Source organism: Cricetulus griseus, chromosome 3, assembly GCF_003668045.3.
Source record: "Cricetulus griseus strain 17A/GY chromosome 3, alternate assembly CriGri-PICRH-1.0, whole genome shotgun sequence".
Classification (NCBI taxonomy): domain Eukaryota; kingdom Metazoa; phylum Chordata; class Mammalia; order Rodentia; family Cricetidae; genus Cricetulus; species Cricetulus griseus.
The window spans coordinates 98590980-98605342 of record NC_048596.1 but is presented as its reverse complement, the minus strand read 5'-3'; the positions used below and the strand labels follow the sequence as shown (position 1 = coordinate 98605342).

Sequence of the window (14363 nt, the reverse complement as noted above, 5' to 3'; positions counted from 1 at the left end):
TCAATACTCTTGGTTCTACTAAAACCCCGGGGTCTCAGGATGCCCTTTGACTGCCCCTCCATGTCTAGAGGGATGAGGAAGTTTGTGGGACAGAGGAGCTGGAAGCCTGAGTCACCACCTACCAGCAGTTCCCTGCTGCTGCTGGACCTGGGATGAGGCTTCCAGGCTTGGACTGCTGCCTGCTGGGAAACCAAGCTGGGAAACCCCCTTGCTGTACCCCAGCCCTGAGAATTTAGCAGCAAAGGTACAGGATGGTGAGGTCAAGACTTGGCTTCCTTCTTCTGAGTCAGGCTAAGACCCACCACCAGCCTGCTGTGTGGCTTAGGGCCAGTTATCCACCGTCTCTGAGCCTGAGAAACATATGGTAGCTGTGTTCCCTTCCTTACAGAGACTTTATGCCCTCTCTTCCAGGCCCCACCCAGCCCTGACCCTGTGTGCCATTCAGCCTGAGTACCTTGGGGCCTGTCTCCAGCCAGCATGAGGCCGGTTCCTGATGCCAGGAGGACAGTGGGCAGGGAGCAGTTCTGGTCCCACCAGGTTGCAGCTGGCAAACCCAGCACAAGGCTACAGCAGGGACAAGGATCTGCTTTCTCTTCTCTTTTTACTTCCCCTTCTGCCTGTGCTCAGCAGGGACCAAGTGGAACTGAAAGCTCCTTTCTGAGTATGAAGAAGCAGCTGCATCCTGGGACTGGGCCCCCTTCCTTTGCCTCCTTAGGTAGAAATTCCACAGTCATCCTTCTGGGACCACTATCTCCACCCAGCACTTCCAATAAAGCCTGGGACTGGTATGGGGGTGCCCTGCTCTGTGCCTGGACCCCAGGCTCTCCTATCCCTTCCTCTCCCTGTAGACCTAGCTGCTCAGCTATAAAGTCTGCAGTTGGCTGCAGACCACTAGTGCCCCAGACTTGTCCACCCTCCAGTAACCAGGCTTCAGGCGGTGATGGAAGAGATGGTTCAGGCCTAACATTTGGCCTGCCATGCAGGTGGAGCTGGAGGAGCCCTCAATTCAGAGCCTTGAGGATGTGGGAGAGTGTCCTGCCCATGTGAGAGGAGTGGGATCCTTGAGCCCTGTTACCACCTCAAGGGTGGTGAGACTTCCCACCAGGCATCTGGAAGTCCACACTAGAGTTTTGATCAATGGTTGAGAAGGAGAGGGGTTTTTGTTGGGCTTGTAAAGCTTCGAGGAGACTGGAGTTGCCACCGCTGCTTGAACTGTACGCCAGGCATGGTCCTATGTCCTGGAGATACAACCACGAGGGAGGGGACTTCTGGACCATGGAACTTCTGGATCCAGCTATGCCTGAGGCTTTAGCCTCCTGATGGACCATAGTGGTACATGCTGCTAGATTCTTGTTTGCCTCAGTCCACTAGACCTGGGTTTCTGTCCCTTGAAATCGACCATCCAAAGCCAGGCGTGGTGATGCAAGCCTGTAATCCTTACACTTGGGAGGTAGAGTCACAGGACTTAGGAACTCAAGGTCATCCTTGGCAACATCATAAATCAGAAAGTAGAGCTGGGATGTAGCTGTTAGTAGAGTACTTGCTTAACGTTCACAAATTCCTGGGTGCAGTCCGCAGCCCTGCATAACCAGGGCATGGGGAGATGGAAGTAGGAAAAGCCACAGTTTAAGGACATCCTCAGCTATGTGAGTTCAAAGCAAGCCTGGCATACATGAGATTTTTATCGCAAAAAAAAGGAAGGAAAGAAGGAAGAAAGGAAGGAAGGAAGAAGGAAAGAAGGAAAAAAGAAAAAAAGGAGAAAAAAAGGGCTGGAGATAAGGTTCAGTGGCTAAGAGTTTATACTGTTTTTAGAGGACCAAAGTTTGGTTCCCAGCCTCCAAATCAAGTGCTCACAACTGCCTGTAACTCCAGGATATCTGATGCTCTGACCTCCACAGGCACCCACACTTGTGTGCACATATCCACATGCATACACATAGTTAAAAATTGTGTGTGTGTGTTTCTGGACATGTTTTCTCTGTGTAACAGCCCTGGTTGTCCTGGAACTCATTTTGTACACTAGGCTGGCCTCAAACTTACATAGATCCACCTGCCTCTGCCTCCTGAGTGCTGGGATTAAAGGCATGCACCACCATCTCTCTCTCTCTCTCTCTCTCTATATATATATATATATATATATATATATATATATATATTAATCACCATCTTGCCTATAGTTCTGATATGCGGTAGGGCCTCCACCTCCTCTCACACAGTTTTGGTCCAGAAGCCCATCATGTCTGCCTGGGAAACTGAAACAGGAGGGCAGGTGGGAACAGAGGGACTGTCTGTGGAGCACAGTGGCATCCAGGGAGGTTCTCAGAGCGACCGCTGTCATCTCAGTAGCTCCCATTTTGGGTCCACCTGCTGCGTGTCCTAGAGAAGTCACTTTAGATCCTTGAGTCCCCATCTTCCCTGATGCTCACTGCAAACTTCCAGGCTGCTCAATGGAAGCCAGCACTGGATTAAGGGCTGTGGTACCAGGATCCTACACGGGATAAGCTATACTGGTCCCACTTTGCAGATAAGTAGTCGTGTGGCTATTGTTTGGATGTGGTGTCTCCCTACAAAGCTCAAATGTTAAAATTTTTGTCCCCAGCTGGTAACACTAGATAAGTGACTGGATCATGGGGCCATTGACCTTCTCTATGAATTAGCTCTTGCTCAGTTGCCATTGGATGGGACATTAGAAGGTAGGGACCGGTTGGAGGCAGTGGGTCAAGAGGGTGAGACTTTAAAGGACATGTCTTGTTCTCCTCCCTCTCTCCCCATCCCCCTCTCAACCTGCTGGCCTCCACAAGGGAGGCAGCTTTGTTTCACAATGCACTTCACTGTGACTTTTCTGCATTGCTGCAGGTCCATAGCCCTGAGGCCAAGAGATGGCAAGCTTGGAAATCATGAACCAAAAGAAATCCTTAAATCATTGTCTCTCAGATTTTGTCACAGTGATGACTAGACTTAGACAAGGTGGTGACTTGTCCAAGGTGACAGTGAGTCAGTGGCTCAATTGGGAGCTGAATGCAGATTTGAGTAATGATAAAGTCTGTGCTGGGAAGAGAGGTGACATTTCCCTAACAGAAACCTGAAGCCAAAGAGATTAGGAGTTTGCCAATGCACACAATAGACCCCTCATGGCACCACTTTCCAGGAATAGATGAAAACAATGGAGGTTAGGAGTCAAGGCCCACGGGTCTGGATCAGACAGACTCTCTCCCTCCCTCCTCCAACTTTGTGGACACTGGAGACAAGATCTGCTTTGCTTTTTAGTCTCTAGTTCCCTGGAAACCCTGGGAAACCCTCGGAATCTAGTCCATAAAGATAAAGCAACAGGGCTCTATCCTTGGTGCTGTTGGGTTCAATCAATTAGTGTGTGTGTGTGTGTGTGTGTGTGTGTGTGTGTGTGTGTGTGTGTGTGTGTGGGTGTGCGCGCGTGCGCGCGCGCATATATGTGAAGGTCAGAGAACAACTTGTCCTCCTTCCACCACATGGGGCCTAGAGACTAAGTGAGGGTTGCTTGGTGTCAATCACCTTTACCCACTGAGCCATCTTGACTGAGGACATATTTGTTTCAGGCTAGGGAATGGTGACAAAATTGTACCTTTAAGCCTACCTGATTTCCTAGCCCCAGCCTTAGGAAGGCCTGTTCACCTACACACTGTTTATTGCCCATATCACAGACAAGACACTGAGGCTTGAAGGTATCTGGCTTCGTGCACAGTTAGTTACATATGTAAGGCTGGGCCAGAGGGAGCCTCAGAGAACCCCTCACTTCTCATGAGAAGCAGAGCCCTTGTCTTAGGTCCTGTTCTTAACATCCCTAGCATTTCCTGAGGCCTGATCCCACCCGACAGAGACATGACATCCTCTGACCCCAGAACCAGGGTCACTGACAGGACTCTCAGTTCTGGATCTGCTGAGCCAGACAGGTCTTAAGATCATCTGACTGAGAGCCCCTCTTCTTCCCCAAGAGGAGACACCTGAAGCCTCCCCAGTTGCTTGTCTGTCCATGTTTGCATACTGCCCTTGACAGGGGCCTTATTCCTTTCCTAGGCTGCCATAGGCTACACTGAGAAAGCTCACTGGGAGATGGGCTTGGTCACACCAGACCCTGAGATACGCTTCTAAGGTGTACACCCTCTCATAATTGCTATTTTCCCATGGTTGCCTTTCCCAGTATGCATACATATACAAGCAAACATTTCTCTGCTAATACTTATGTTTGAGTCCCACATAGCCAATGAAGCAATCCCTGGGTGCTCCGGAAAAGAAATTGGGCCATACCTCCTCGACTGCACTGGATCCAACTTACTCTGTTTCAACTGACACTTCGACCAGAGCTTTGGATACTGACTTCAATCAAGTTGAGGATTTCAACCTAGATCTTCAATCAAGCAAATCCCATCTATATCTTGACTGGATATAATCCATTCAAGACTTTCACTATACTAATATTTTCTTCCCACAGGACCCCATGGGGCTACTGCCATCCCATTTCAGCAGGAAGTAGCTTGGAGAATGCTACGTCCTCTTTCCCCCATTGCTGTCACTTAGGATAGTATGTATACCTAGTTAGGGATAGCTTCCTGTTGTTTATGGTTGGGATTGGAAGGAGGTGTTCAAGCTTGGATACCTCTTTTCAGATGACTTTAGGGTTTAGCTGAAATAGACATAGGATGTGACATAGCAGATTATTGTATCTTCTTGTATTTCACCTTTATGATTGTTCATTTTGGATACTTTACACTGTTAAGTTTTAATCCTCTTTTAGACTAAAAAGGGAATTGTAGGGAGACACGGTAACCATGCCTCCTAAGAAGTGACTACAGGTGTGCCCGACCCATGCCCATTAGGGCGTGGTCAAGGTGATGTCAGGGTGATGCTGGAAAGGGTTTAAAGGGACAGACAAGGCACATGGTCGCTCTCTCTTGGCTCTCTGGCTTGCTGCTTTTGGCACGCTGTGGCTTGCTGTTGGCTGGCATTTATCTATTAAAATATATCCTAACCTCACGGATTTCATATCAGTTATTCACCATTTTATCTTCTTCAATATTCCTCTTTCTTTCTTTCTTTCTTTCTTTCTTTCTTTCTTTCTTTCTTTCTTTCTGCCCATTTGTCTGTCCGTCCTTCATTCCTTTCTTCCTTTCTTTTTCTTTTTTTGAGACAGGGACTCTTATAGACCAGGCTAACCTCTGACTCACTATGTAACTGAAGATGATCCTGAACTTTTCATTCTCCTGTCTCCACCTCCTAGGTGCCGATCCACCACACCTGGCTCATGAGGTCTGAGGATGAACCCTGGGATTTGTGGATACTAGATTAGTACTCTCCTGACTGAGCTATACACCAGACCCATTTTTTATGTTTATTTGTTATGTATACAGTGTTCTATCTGTATACATGCTTGCATGCCAGAAGGAGGCATCAGATCTCATTATAGATGGTTGTGAGCCACCATATAGTTGTTGGGAATTGAACTCAGGTCCTCCGGAAGAACAGGCAGTGCTCTTAACCTCTGAGCCATCTCTCTAGCCCCTTTGTTTGTGTTTTTTAAGGCAGGGTCTTACTCTATAGTCCAAGCTGACCTGGAACTCATGGCAATCCTCCTGCCTTAGCTTGTCAAGTGCTTGGATTCAGGTAGACATTACTGTGCTTTATCCTCACCATCTTTGAACAACTATTCTACTTATTTGTTGATTTGCCTTCTCCACCAGGATGTAATCACCAGGTTTTCACCTTTCCTTTGTTGTGTGCCCAGTCCTGGGACAGCGCCTGGCATATAGTAGGTGCACAGTAAGTATCTGTGGGAGGACTGAATTCGAGGAGTGGCTCAAATACACTGGCATTAGGAGCAGAAATCTGCTGTAGGGTGTGCACAGGGAACTTGGCTTGAACTTTGTGCAGCAAGTCATTTGACTTAGAGTATATGGTTTAGGGGATCAGGAGAAGCAGAGACGAAGTGTATGTACAGGCTACTCTGGGAGATGTTTCTGCCTGGCTTTATGAGCAGTTGGGGATGTGAAGAGTCCCAGATGAAATGGGGAAGAGGCTGACTGTGTGCTTCGGCTCTCTGTCCTGTCCTCTCTAATTTCAGTCTCTTTTAGGCACCCAAGCCGGCTTCTGTCTGCTCTGCCAGTGCTCCTAGCTTCTAGCTTTACATAATTAGCACTTCCACGAAGGGCCTCCAATCCAGCCTCTATGCAGTCACACCCTGGCCGTTCTATGCCACTCTATGCCACCTGCACCCAACCCCAGGACTCAGACCTGTGTGTACACAGCTACTGAGTTGGTATCCCTCAAGCATGGCACCATCAGGCTGGTTCATCCTCACACCTTGCTAAGCATGGTTAGAGGATGCCACTGTTGTCCTCTGGTCTCTGTCCCCTGTCCATCCCGTCCATCTGTACCAACCTTTTGCTTGATCTGGCATGAGCTCACTCCCCTGTTTTTCTAAACCTATTTTATCTCTTTTCTCACTTCAATGCTTCGACTTCCTGCCACTTAATGAACAACCATCTGCTCCTTTCCTTCCTCATCCCCTGCAGTCCTGCAGGGCCATGCCTCCTCCTTCCCTCCCCTAACTCTCAGCCAGCACTTCCCTCTCAGCAAAAGTTGGCCTCACATGTCTCTCCAGCTGTGCCTCTTCCTCCCTCATAGTCATGTTTGTGGGCGAGCCCGCCACTTCCTGCCTGCACCCACTTCTCACACTCCTGTGGCCAAGCATAGGGCACAGTGAGGAAGAACAGCAGGCACCCTGGCCCCTAGATGAGGTTGGTGAGATGAGACTGAAGAGCTCATAAAGAAACTTCTAAAATGACCTGACAGACATGCCTGGAGGGTTGAGGGGCTCAGAGGCTGCAGGTAACTGTGGCTTGACATATCCCAGCACCACTTGAAGCTGTTGTGGGGCCAGGGGAAGAGCGCAGCTCCTGTGGCTTCCAGGAAAAGGCCTAGCCCCTGCCCAGACCTTATAGAGGGAAATGGGAACTTTAGAAAGAGGCAGCTGGGCTGAGTGGGCAGGCATGGCGCAGGTCTTTAATCCCAGCACTTCGGAGGCAGAGGCAGGCGGATCTCTGTGAGTTCGAGGCCAGCGTGGTCTACAGAGTGAGTTCCAGGACAACCAAGGACACAGAGAAACCCTGTCTTGGAGAGAGGGGGGGGAGAGAAGGAGGGGGAGGGAGGGAGGGGGAAGGAGGGAGGGAGGGAGGGAGGAAGGAAGGAAGGCAACAGGATATCTGGGACTAAGTGACTCTATGGTACCCTCTGAAGGAGCCCTCAGTCAGCCTGTAGGGACCTTCTCACCTCCATGTTCCATCCCCACTCCCACTACCTTGGTCTGGCTCCCTACGCCTGGAAAAGTAAGGTACTGACTCAGGTTTCTGGGAACTTGGAAGATTCCAGGACTTGGTTCCCCTTCAGGCCCATGTAGGTCATCCTTCTATGACAGCAGAGGGATGCTCTTAGAATTCATGGGGTCTCATTGCACCCACGTTTGCAGGAGAGGAAACTGAGCCCAAGGGGAAGAGGTATTTGGTCCTGTAACAGCACAGCCATCTGCTTGTTGGGGTGGTGTCAGGGCAGCAGGCTCTCAGCAGGCGTTCAGCAGGCTCATGAGCTCCAAAGACATACAGCTGGGTCAGGGTGGAGTTCAAATAGCAGCAGCCTCTGGCCATGTCTGTCTCTGGTGTCTGGCATGGCTCCCAAGAGGCACTTCCCTCCTGCGATGGGCTGTGTCTTTGCAATGCCAGGCCAAACAGGGCAAAATAGGAAGGAACCATTTGTTCCAGAGTGCTGTGGACCTGGTCTGGTTTCTTCTTGGGTGGTGAAGCTCAGGGTCACACCCAGCCAGTTGGAGTGGGATGTCTCATCAACACTACTCAGCTATGTGGTGTCCTGGTCCCCCATCTCCCAGCACTCTGGGGTAGGGCTATTTGCTCTGGTCTTGGAGCCTACAAACTGGACCAAGTTCCTGAGTATCCAGTCTTTGCTCGACCTGGCCTCTATGAGGGGTGGGAAAGGGGTAGAGAGGATCTAAGGAATAGCATGAGGAAGATAGTTACTATTTAGGTTGGGATCAGCTCAGGTGGTAAAGTGTTTGCCTAGCATTCATGAAACCCTGGGTGCATAAACTGCATGAAGGCACACATCTGCCATCCTAATGCTTAAGAGGTAGACCTAGGGGGATCCAGACAGAGTTCAGTGTTATCCTCAGCTACACAGTGAGATTGAGGCCAGCCTGGGTTACATGAGACACTGTTTAAAAAAAAAAAAAGAGTCCTTCCATCCTACCAAGAAGCAGCTAAAAGACTGGAGCCTTGTTGTTGCCTTTTTCTCGTTGGGAGCATTGAGGCTCTTTTCCACAGCAGCCCCCAAGCTCTGCTAGTCCTCTGTGTTTGCCATTTGTCAGCTCATCCTCTTTCCACAAACCAGCAGACCTGGCTCAGCAAAACCCTGATGTCCTCACTGATCTTCCTTGTCTTCGCCAGCTTCCCAGGGTCAAGTTCCACAGAACCCAGGCCTTCTGACTTCTCTTCTTAGTACCTACTCACCCTGCCTCTCCAAGGCACGCAACCTCCCCAACCCCCCTCTGCTCTCAGTTCCTGGGACCAGCTGTGCTCTCCTTTGTTCCCTGACCAGTGCTGTTTCCTCCCCTAATGTGCTCTCTTCTCATACTGGCAGCTGGCAGGCTCCTACTGAAAGAAGATGCTTTGACAGGACAACCAGGGCCTGCCCTCAGGAGTTCAGTGTGGACAGGGACACTTCTCATAATTCTAAGCAGACATCAATGTCTGAGTCCTTCAGAAGACTTAAGCAGGAAGGGATTTTGCAGGCAGGGAAGCCTCACCAAGCAGCAAGTGGCAACGAAACAGCCAAGTGAATCTGGAGGCCAAGGGAATTTCGGGCAGTGTCAACAGAGAGGGTAGAGGCCAGGTGAGGCCCTAGAAGGTGGTGAGCAGAGTGGGAAGTGCCAGTGTACTGGTAACTATGAGTAGGAAAGGCTGGAACTAGTGGTGACCACGAGACAAAAGATTGGAGCTTTTGTGTGCCCATTCGAGCCTCAAAAAGACCCTGTGGGATAGGACTGGTCATTATCTCCTCGGATGAGAAAACAAGACCCAGAGAGGTTAGCCCAGGAAGTACAGACAGAGGAATGGCTACTGGCTATGAACTCAAGAGTCCACATCACTACAGCACCACAGCTGTGCTCGGAAGGGTCTGGGATGTTGAAGAAAGCAGGCCTGGTCTAATCCTTTATCTCCATAGGAGCTGCCTCCTCCAGGGAGTCTTCAGAACCAAATAGAAGGAATCTATTTCCCTATATCCCTGAGAAGTCCAGCAAAAGGATTGTCCTCAGAAGCAGAGCTCCCTGACCGACCTGGGATGCCCATCAGCTTCCTGTGTGCCTTCTGCCTGTCCAGTGGTAAATCTTACTTCACCTGACCCAGAGCTGACCAATCAGAGCATCCATCCAAACCCCTCACCAGTGATTGCTTTGGAGGTAACCAGTGAGACTGTGCCTCAGGAATTTTTATGTGCCTAGCATGAAGGTTTTTTCTCTTTACCCCTACGTTTTCAGCTGTGAGGAATGTGAAAGCTTGGTGCTTCTGGGAAGAACTTAAGTGAGTGTATAGGAGCCCAATGGAAGGCAAGAGAAAGAATAGAAAGAAGAGAATGTGATGTAATTTCTGGGTCTAGCTATGGCAGACCCAGACCTGCTTTTACATGAACTGGCAAACTTTTTCTCACCCAAGAAAGAAATTGGATACATTTGCAATTAAGTGGATTGAATATTTGCAATTAGGTCAACCCTTGCCACTCTGACACTAAATGCACAGGCGACGACAATAAAATGCATTCATTTGATTTAATCAAAACTAAAAATCTTTGTGCAAAAAAGGACATTATCATCAGAGTAGAAAGTTCCACAAATGAAAGACAGTATTTGAAAATCTTGTCTGGTTAGGAGTTAATACAAGTTCAAGGCTTGTTTGGTCGGCAGAATGAGTACCAGGCTAGCCTGGTCTACAGAATGAGTTCCAGGAGTTTGAGGCCAGCCTGGTCTACAGAATGAGTTCCAGGACAGGTTCCAAAACTACATTGAGAAACCCTGTCTCTGGTGGGGGTGGGGCGGGCAGATGAGGTGGCATGCATTTGTGGGTTAGCATTTCTACGTAAGACAGGAAGCAGAGACAGGAGAATGGTCATTTCTATGCAGTGCAGCAGTGGAAACAAGAGAGAATGCCTCAAAACAGTGGAAGGAGAGAACTGACTCCCATGCCACCCACCAGTGTACACATACACACACACACACACACACACACACACACACACACACACACACACGCACGAGCATGTGCGCACGCGTGCTCACAATAAATAATAAATTTTTAAAGCCCAAACCACAAACTAGAAAATATCAAGGGTTGGTGAGGAGACGGAGAAATCCGAACTCTCTGCACTACTGGCACAAATGTTAAATGGTACAGCCACTGTGAAAAAACAGTATGGATGTTTCTTAAATAAACGCACACCTCAGGCTTAGCAGATTGTCAAACAATTCCACTTCTAGAATCCAAACCAAAGCTTAAAGAGGCAGGGAGTTCTGACAGTGATGGATGAACCTTGAACACACTGTGCCAAGTAAAACAATGGACACTTGTACTTACAGGAAGGACTTAAAACTACACAAATCCAGAGAAAGAATAGTGGTTCGGGGACTGGAGGGAAGTGGGGAGCCATGGCTTCCTGGGCATGGAATATTTTGTGCTTGAGACCAGGTCTTACCATGTGGCTGAGGCTGGCCTCAGGCCTGTGGTGCAGCTCAGCTTTGCATACTGTTGGGCTGATAAGGTTCTGGGGATGGCAATTGCTGCACAATAGTGTATATGTGCTAAAATGTGACAGTCATACACTCTCAAGAAGAGCTAAGTGGGCTGGAAAGATGGCTCAGCAGTAAGAGCACTGGCTGCTCTTGCAGAGGACCTGGGTTCAGTTCCCAGCACCCACATGGTAGCTCACAGCCATCAGTGATTCCAGTTCCAGGGAGCTGATGCCCTCTTCTGATCTCAGACACACATGCAATGCACATGCATATGTGCAAGCAAAACACACAAAAATAATACAATCTATTTTTTTTTTTAGATTAAAAGGGATTAACCTGGGTGTAGTATCCCGTGCCTGTGATCTCTCAGAGACAGATCTCTCAGATCAAGGCTAACCTGATCAAACCAGCTGAGACTATGCTGTGAGACCTGTCTCAAACAAAAAGTTAATATGACACATGTTTTGTTGTGTATAGTTTTAAACAAATTCACAACAAAACAGATAAAGGGAGGAAAGGATACCAGCCCCATGCATGCTCTGGGGGCAGCCCTCCATTCGTTCATCAGGGTTTTACGGAGCTCATGAGCAGAAAAGGCTGTCTTTGGGCAAACAGCATTGGAAGATAATGATAGCGTCAGGTTTGTCAACTGTCTGGTACAGGAAAGATGGCTTCCTCTGAAACAAAGTTCAATCATGTTGACTGCCCATCAAAGAAGATACAATGCCTAAGCTCCAGGTGCCTTTCTTGTCCCCAGCCCACCATACACATGGGTATTATTTGGCAGCCTTTGCCTTGTTCTATGCAGCTCAAGAGCTGGTATTCTGATCATCCCTGGTGCTGTGAGGAGTTAAGTTCTTTTTCTTTATCTACCAGCTTTATGTCTTTGGCCAGCATCCATGAAACTGGAGCATGTTAGCCTGGTGGTTTACACATGTGGTAAGATATAGGCCTCTCACAGTTCTTGATTCTCTTTGCATCTGAAGCTTGGGGTGGGGTTGGGGGTGGGAACCTGTATTTATGATTCAATGACCCAACTCAAGTTTTAGGACTCTCGTCCCTGAAGGATTAGTTTCTCTAAGGATCCATCACGGTTCTCTTCTTGGAGCCTGCTTCTCCCTTTTCATGTCAGTTGCCAGGAAACCCAGTTCTGCTTCTCTGCTTGCCTGTATGGTCAGTGCCAGTCTCAATGCCTTCTGTTAAGGTTTGGATCTTAAATGTTCATATTTTGAAGGCTTGGTTCCTAACTGATGGCACTAGTGGGAAGTGGTGAAAACTTGCTGAGATGAGGTCTAGTTAGAAAAAGTAGGTCAGGGAGAGGGGGTGTCTGTGGAGGGAATACTAGGGACTCCTCTCCTTCTTTCTCTGCTCCACCATGCATTCCTGCCTCGATCCTCTGCCCAACAACAGGCCTAAAGGCAACAGGACCAAGTGACTATGGATGAATATTTCCCCTCAAACAGTGGCTTTCAACCTGTGGATCATGACCACATCAGATGTCCTGCATATCAGATATTTACATTACAATTCATAATAGTAGCAAAATTACAGTTTTGAAGTAGCAATGAAATAATTTTACAGTTGGGGGGTCATCATGACATGAGGAAGTGTATTAAAGGGTCACAGCATTAGGAAGGTGAGAACCTCTGCACTAAAAGAAACCCTGTGTCCATTAGCAGTTACTCCCCGTTTCCTTTTTCCTCTCTTCACCCTCTGTACTAGTAAGCTCCATTTTATGGACGTATTGTTTCTGGATATTTCATGTCACTGAAATCATATGTGTACTTATTTGGTCTCTAGCTTATTCATGTAACACAGTCTCTTTAAGGTTCATTCATGGAGTAACATAAATCAGACTTTCAATTTCATTGCTGAATAATATTCCATCCTTCAGAATGCTATATTTTTATTCATTTATAAATTTGTGGACATTTAGGCCACTTCTACTTTTGGCTATTCATGAATAGTGATGTTATGAACATTTTAAAAATTGGGCTGGAGAGATGGCTCGATGGTTAAGAGCACTGGCTGCTCTTCCAGAGGACCCTGGTTCAATTCTCATCACCCATATGGCAGCTCACAACTGTCTGTAACTTGATTTCCAGGGGATCTGACCCTCACACCAATGCACATGAAATACATTAAAAAATTTAAAAAAGAGTTTAAAAATTAAAGCTGGGTGGTGGTGGCACACACCTTTAATCCCAGCTCTTGGGTGGCAGAGGCAGGCAGATCTTTGAGGCCAGCCAGTTCTACAGAATGAGTTTCAGGACAGCCAGAGCTGTTACACAGAGAAACCCTATTTTGAAAAAAATAAATAAAAGTTTAAAAATCAGCTTGGTTTGGTGGTGCATGCCTCTAATCAGAGCTTGGAGGAAGCAGAGACATGTGGATCTCTGAGTTTGAGACCAGCCTGATCTACAGAGAAAGTTCTAGGACAGCCAGGGATACATAGAGAAACCCTGTCTCAAAAATAATAATAAAAATAATTACTATAAATAAAAATTTTAGATTTATTTATTTATTCTCGAGACAAGTAGCCCTGGCTTTCCTGGAACTCACTCTGTAGACCAGACTATACTCAAACTCAGAGACTCTCCTGCCTCTGTCTCCCCAGTGTTGGGATTACAATTTATTTTATTATTTTATGTGTTTGAGTGTTTTTGCCTGCATGTATGTCTGTGTTCTATTTGTGTGCAGTTCCTGCAGAAGCCAGATCCTACATACTGGAATTGGAGTTACAAATGGTTGTGAGGCATCACATGGGTGCTGGGAATTGAACCAGGTCCTCTAGGGCAACCAGTGCTCTTAACCCCTGAGCCATTTCTCTAGCCTAAGGGTTGCAAAGATGCTTGTTTGTGTGTGTGTGTGTGTGTGTGTGTGTGTGTGTGTGTGTGTGTGTGTGTAAGGAAACAGAAGATAGCATTGGATCCTTGGAGCTAAGGTTACAGGCAAGTTGTGATCTGCCTGATGAGGGTGCCTGAACCTGCGTCCTCTGCAGAAACAGCAAGCAGTAGTGAGTCATCTATCTCTCCAGTCCCTCATTTTGAGACTGAGTCTCACAAATGTATCTCAGACCATCCTTGAGCTTGGGTCAGACATTGTGTTTTAGCATCTCAAGTGCCAGTACTACAGAGAGTTACCACCATGCCCAGTTTGTGGTGGCACTTTCACTTTTCTTGGTATATGCCTGGGAGTGGAACTGCTTCATATGATAATTTGAGGTTTAGTTTTTGAGGAACTGCTTAATTGCATTCCTAAGAATTGCGGAATTTTATGTTCTTACCAATTTATGAGAATTCTAATTCCACGTCTTTGTTGAAACCTTTGCTTTCTTTATGAGACATGGTCTTGTGTAGCCCAGGCTGGCCTTGAACTCACTATGTAGCCAAACACAACCTAGAAACCCTTCTTTTTCTACCACCCAACTGCTGGATTTACATGTACCATTAGGCCCTGTATCACGTGCAATGGTTTGGACCCCGGGTTTCGTGTATTCTGGGAGTGCATCTACCAACTGAACTCCATTTCCAGCCTTGTTGAC

General features: G+C 47.6%; 1 long non-coding RNA gene across 1 annotated transcript; it reads left to right on the top strand.

Annotated features, from left to right (window-relative positions):
* The first annotated feature begins 5518 nt into the window (after positions 1–5518).
* Positions 5519–9864, top strand: LOC113834880. Its single transcript, XR_004768871.1, has 2 exons — positions 5519–5790; positions 9262–9864. It is a non-coding gene; the product is annotated as an uncharacterized LOC113834880 (long non-coding RNA).
* The last annotated feature ends 4499 nt before the right edge of the window (positions 9865–14363 follow it).